Source organism: Coloeus monedula (genome assembly GCF_965178545.1).
Source record: "Coloeus monedula genome assembly, chromosome: 15".
NCBI classification, from domain to species: Eukaryota; Metazoa; Chordata; class Aves; order Passeriformes; family Corvidae; genus Coloeus; species Coloeus monedula.
Window position 1 is genome coordinate 15813917 of NC_138795.1, and position 5536 is coordinate 15819452.

The 5536-nt window shown below is 60.3% G+C and overlaps 1 long non-coding RNA gene across 1 annotated transcript; it reads left to right on the forward strand.

Annotated features, from left to right (window-relative positions):
• Window positions 1–307: 307 nt before the first annotated feature.
• On the forward strand, window positions 308–1529 carry LOC309578769. The gene is made up of 2 exons (XR_014226846.1): window positions 308–380; window positions 1062–1529. It is a non-coding gene; the product is annotated as an uncharacterized lncRNA (long non-coding RNA).
• Window positions 1530–5536: the final 4007 nt, after the last annotated feature.

A 5536-nucleotide genomic window follows, 5' to 3' on the forward strand; every position in this document is an offset into this window, starting at 1 on the left:
CTTCAGGAGACTTTTCCAGCTGTGTTCTGCCAAGGCTGACAGCTTCTTCCCATGGGAAGGTCCTTCCCCATCACCCAGTGATGCACAGCAGGGTTCAAAGCTCCTCCATTGCACACCCCAGCTGCAGGCACACCAGTGAGGACTGCTGCTGTCCCCTGGGGAAGTGGCATCCTCCTGGCACTGCTGCCAGGTCACCCCAGCTGGCAGTCCAGGCTCAGGGACCACAGGGAGGGCTGGCGCCTGCGCTCAGGAAGGCGGTGAGCTCACGGGTTTAATTTTCTCAAGGCTTCGTTCGGCTCTGACATGTGATCCTCGCTACAGGAAGGACGCGGCGAATGCGTCGTCCCCCGGGGCTGCCTGACTCGACCTTGTGGGAAGAGGTAAGAGCACAGCACGGCTTTTCCGCCCCGCTGGTGTCGCTTCCAACAGCAATTTAATATCTCCCTGATAACCCCGGCTGAGTTTCAGGCACTGCTAAAAAAAATAAAGCATCTGCTGATAAAAGTCAATGTCCTCAGTTGAAATCCCTGGTGTGGGTCTGCATGGCTGGCCCCACACTGCAGCTGCCCATCGCCAGCTCCAGGCTTATCCTTGTCCTCTGGCAAGGACCTGGTGGCCTCCTGGAGAGGACAGTGGGACCATGGGGACTCCTGGTGTGGGGACTGTCCCCCCATGGCTCTGTGCCCAGTGGAGGGGGAAAGTTCACCAGCCCTATCTGGGACACAGTGGGAGCTGTGGCAGCTCCATCCCACCCCATGGCAAAGCTGCCATCGCTCCCCCCATTTCCTCCCAGCATCCCAGACTTCCCCACATGGTCCCACCCAGCCCTCACCCTGGGGCAGATGCACGAGGGCTTTCCCCAACCAAGGCAAGGTCTGGGATGCTCCCTTTGGGTGTGCACAGCCACCTCGCTGTGGACCAGCACGAGCTGCAGGGATTTGGGCTCACTGTGGATGGAGCGGGACTGGTCTGGCCACGCACATCTCTCCAGGTCCAGGTCTCTGGTCCTGGCTCCGTGGGCTCACTTTCCTGGTTCCACTTTCTGAGCTTGGTTCCCCCAGCTCGTTTTCCCAGGTTCCTTTCCATGGGCTCAATTCCCTGTGCTCCCCTCTGTGAGCTCTCCGGCACCTCCAGAATAGAGGTTCCTTGGGCATGGCTTGCTGGACGTGGATCTCCAGGCTTGGTTCTCCGGGCACACCTTGCCAGAGGTGTCTCCCAAGCTCGATGCCTCGGTGGTGGTTCCCAGCTGCTTCCCGGGGCTCTCCCCATCAGCCCGGTGCCAGCAGAGGGCCTCCCTTACCAGCACAGCACCGTCTGGAAATTATAAAACACATTATCTATTTGGCAAAACTTTGTGCAGGGATCAGGAAAAGGGCTGGAATCCGTTCTCCTCCAGGAGACCGGAGACAGCGTGTCCCCCCCGGCTTCTGTTTTCAATGCCAGCACTCAGCCGCGTTAAAGCCGTGGGAGCGTTCGTCATTAAAATGGCAATTGTGGAGCCAGGCAATAAATTTAACATCATAAAAGGCGCTGGGAGGGTCTCGCTCATCTGTTGCTCTTCAAAGAAAAGTGTTAGTTGCTTCCGAAAAAAAAAAAAAAATTGGGAAGAAGCAGGTGAGAAGGGACGGGGTGGCAGCTCTCCCTGACCGCTGCGGGGAGCTTGGCCGGGCAGAGGTGATCTCTTGGGGGGCCCATCGGGCTGGGGGTGCTGCAGGCGGGGGCGTTGGGGCTCTTTCCAGGTGATGGGGTTTCCTCTCTGCGTGTCGCAGTGAGATGAGCGGAGGAGAGGGGCTGTGTGGGAACGCCTCCCCTTCTGCTGGTGGGGTGCTCTGTCCCCCGTCACCAGGGACTCGGGGACACCCAGCAGCCGGGGTGACATCGGGCCGGGCTCCCTGCTCTGTCCTGCACCCCTGCGGCGCCGCTGGGTCCCCCTGGGCTGGGACCACCCCGCTCCCGCCGCCAGCGCCCGCCGATAGCCATCATCTCCCAACGCCAGGCTCCGGCCGCCGGCGTCTGCCGGCAGAATTAGCCGTCGGATTGGAACCGTTCGCTAAATAATTCAGGAGATTTCTTCTTTTTTTTTTTTTTCCCCTTTTTTTTTTTTTCGAGAAAGCTGTTTTCTTTCCTTTTTTTCCTTTAAGGTCGGAGTATTTTCCAGGCTGGGTTTCCATCGGGGGGGGTGCGGACACGCTCAGGCAATACCGCCATGTGTTTACAGCTCAGCTCCCGGCGTTATTTAGGGATTGTAAAACCACAGCAGCTCGCTCGCTCGCTCCCCCCCGCTCGCCGCAGCCAATTTTTTTCCTCCATGCGGCTCTCGTTGCAGCGGCAAAGGTCAACCCCGCTCCTTTGAAAGCAGCACCCCCCTCCCTTATCAGATTTAGGAATCCTTGGGGGAGGTTGAAGCCGAAATGCAGGCAAAGCCAGCTGGCCGTGGTCCGGCCAGGGGGGGCGGTGGGGCTGGAGGGTGGGAAGGAAGGATGGAGGTGGCTGCGGGAGGAGGAGGAGGGCGGTGGGATGAGCCCCCGCGCCCGGGCGGGGCAGCACCGACAGCAGCGAGCGCGTGAATAATGGGGGCGCAGATAACGCAGCTGATTAGCGGCCGCGAGGGCGAGGAGACGCCGCGCCGGGCTCGGGGAGGGGGAATTTGATGTGACGAGAAAATCGCTGCCGGGGTGAAGTCAGCGTGGCTCGGGATGGGGGTGTGGGGTGGCTGGGGGAGCCCCACAGCACAGGGATGGGGGGCGCGGCAGAGGGGTGAGCCCTGCAGAAAAGGGCTGGGGGGCACGGAGATGGGGTGAGGGCTGGGGGTCATGGGAGCAGGGCGAGCTCCATGGAAGAGGGATGAGGGTTGTGACAGAGGGTGAGCCCGTGGAACTGGACTGGGGGGTCACAGTGATGGGATGAGCCCCGTGGAAGAGAGATGGGGGTCACAGTGAGGGGATAGTGGCAAAGGTCTGGGGTCTATGGCAGGGCCTGGGAATGGGTGCTCCCCTGGGAGAATTTGCTCTGGGGGGCACTCCCAGCTCTCTGCCCCCCCCAAACCGGGCAGCCCACGGGCAACTCAGCGAGGCTGAGCATGGGAAGAGCTCTAAGGGGTCATGGCCACCCATGGGGTGCCCAAGGGATGGCAGAGCACTGGCGTTGCGGGTCCCTGGGGAAAGGGAAGGAGGCAGGAGGGAGCAGGGGAAGAGAGATGAGGACAGAAGCAGGGGCAGAGTCCAGATGTGGGGCAGGAGGCTCTGTCAGTGCTGTGGGCAGCCCCAGCCCCGGTGCTGGTCGCTCCTCTGGAGATGTTCCCTGCTGGTCTTGTCCTGGCCCAGGCACCGCTCACGCCTTCAAACTTTGCCAGCGGATGGTTTTTAATTAAAACCAGAAGATGCTGCTCCGCGTCTCGGCCCTTCAGGGATGACCACTGCTCACATCCTCCGCCTTTGGTCTTCCTGGCTGCACAGCTTGACATGGCGAGATGAAAGTCCCTTCCTGCCAAAAAAGCGCCAGGAAAAAAGGGCAGTCATAAAATCACACTGCCAAGATGTCCCCAGCCGAGGGTCCAGCGAGGTCCTGCTGACCAGGAGCTGTGGCCAGAGCCGAGCAGCAGCCTGGGGAGTGGGGCCGTTGCCTTCAGCCCTTCTAAAAATAACAGCTCCGAGCGCAGCGAGTGCCGGGCGTCTAACTGGAACCAGCTTTCCAAACTCCCAGCTGGAAGCAGCTTTCGGAGCCTGCACCAGCCTTTCTGGGAAAGAGCAATTAAAAATAGTGAGCAACTGAAAGCGCCGTCCCTGCTGCCCGTCCTGCCCCTGCATGGGGAGGACACGGGGAGCCAGGTTTGGAGGGCAGGTGTTTCCCTTTGCTCAGCTTGGAAAGGCCAGCAGGGTCTAGAGATGGAGCTGGAAGGATATCATGGGGGGGATTCAGCCTCCCTGCTCCCAGGAGAAAGGGGGCAGTGGGCTCAGAGCCCCCCAAGGAGAGCAGCTGGGGCTATTCCAGTGTTGTCACCTGCTGGTTGTGGGTGCTGGAGCTGGAGCTGGAGCTGGCATGGAGCTGGGCCCACGTCCAGGCTGGAGCCTAGAAGGGTGAAGGCCAGGCTGCCCCAGGGAGGTGTGGATAGAGCAGCATCCCGCAGCCCCTTTCCAGCCAGTAGGGGTGGGAGGGGGATTCTGGGGACAGGTGAGGGGCTCCGAGTATCCCACATGGGCTCAACCCCAACCACTCACACGGGATCCAACACATCCACCCTCATGGGGCTCCAGCTCTGTGAATCCATGCTCTCCATCCCACCGCTCCTGTTGGGTGTCCATGGCTGGGATGGGTGCTGGACCCCTGCCCACACTGAGGCTGGAGATGGCCCCACACAGGTTTAGCCGGTGGCACGTGCCTGATGTCCCATGCCAGGCTCATCGCCTCTGTGCCCAACCCTCCGTTCCACCAGCACAGAGCCTGCACTCCAAAGCGCTGCTGCCAGCTGTCCCTGCTCCCTCTGCTCCCACTGCTCCCACTGCTCCCACTGCTCCCACTGCTCCCACTGCTCCCTCTGTTCCCTCTGTTCCCTCTGCTCCCACTGCTCCCTCTGCTCCCACTGCTCCCCAGCTCCACGCTCACTCCCCTTCCCCACCACCAGCCTGGTGCCTTGGCTGCCCCTTGGCTGGGCACCCTCCAGGCTGCTCCAGGCGTCTGTGCAGTCACGCTTCCCCCAAGCCGTGGGTCATCTGCCAGCGCTTCCTTCCCTCTCCCTAATGAGAGCAAATGGGGCCAGGGCAGAGCCCCCGAAACTCCCCCAGCGGCAGCTCCCCGGGCACTCGTTTCCTCTCTGCTGCGTTTGTCTCGTTACGTCCTAATTCCCTAACGAAGGGCCATGGGAGAGGAAGTCTTGCGGAAGCCCGTCCTGGCAGCAGCCTTCCTGCTTCCAACCCGTGCTCCAGCTCCGGCAGAATGTGATTTCCTCAAGATCGGACAAGACCTTCTTCGTGTTTTTGGTCTGGCACAAACCACGCCGCTCTTCTGCCCCTCTTGACCAGTCAGGGCCCCCCCATTCTCCTTCCCATTTTGTATTTATCCAGGTCACGAGCAAGGGTGTCCCACACCCTCATTGAAAATACTGGTGAAATGCTCCTCTTCTCCCAGGCCACCGGTGTGCTGTGGATTTCCAGGTGCCTCCAAGCATCCCGAGCGCTCCATGTGTGCCTCCAGCTGAGTGGCTGCCACTGGTACCCATGTCCAGATGATGGGAAAGCTGGTGTTCTGGGATTGTCTTGGGACAACAGCTCAACAGCAGTTGTGTCCCAGTGGTTTCTGAGCACAAATAGGAATGTCCACCATCGCCAGTTCCCCTTAGCAATGCACTGACACCCCGCATCGCCCATTCTTTATCACTGCTATGGAGAAACCCTCTCACTTTTCCTTCTTCCATGTTTCACGGTGTTCCTGTATCTCTTAGCTTCCCTCACCAACTCCTTCTGTCCCCTGCAGACTCCTTTTCCCCTCTCACTGTGTCACAACAGCAGCCACATCCATGAGAATCAGGACAATGGTCCAC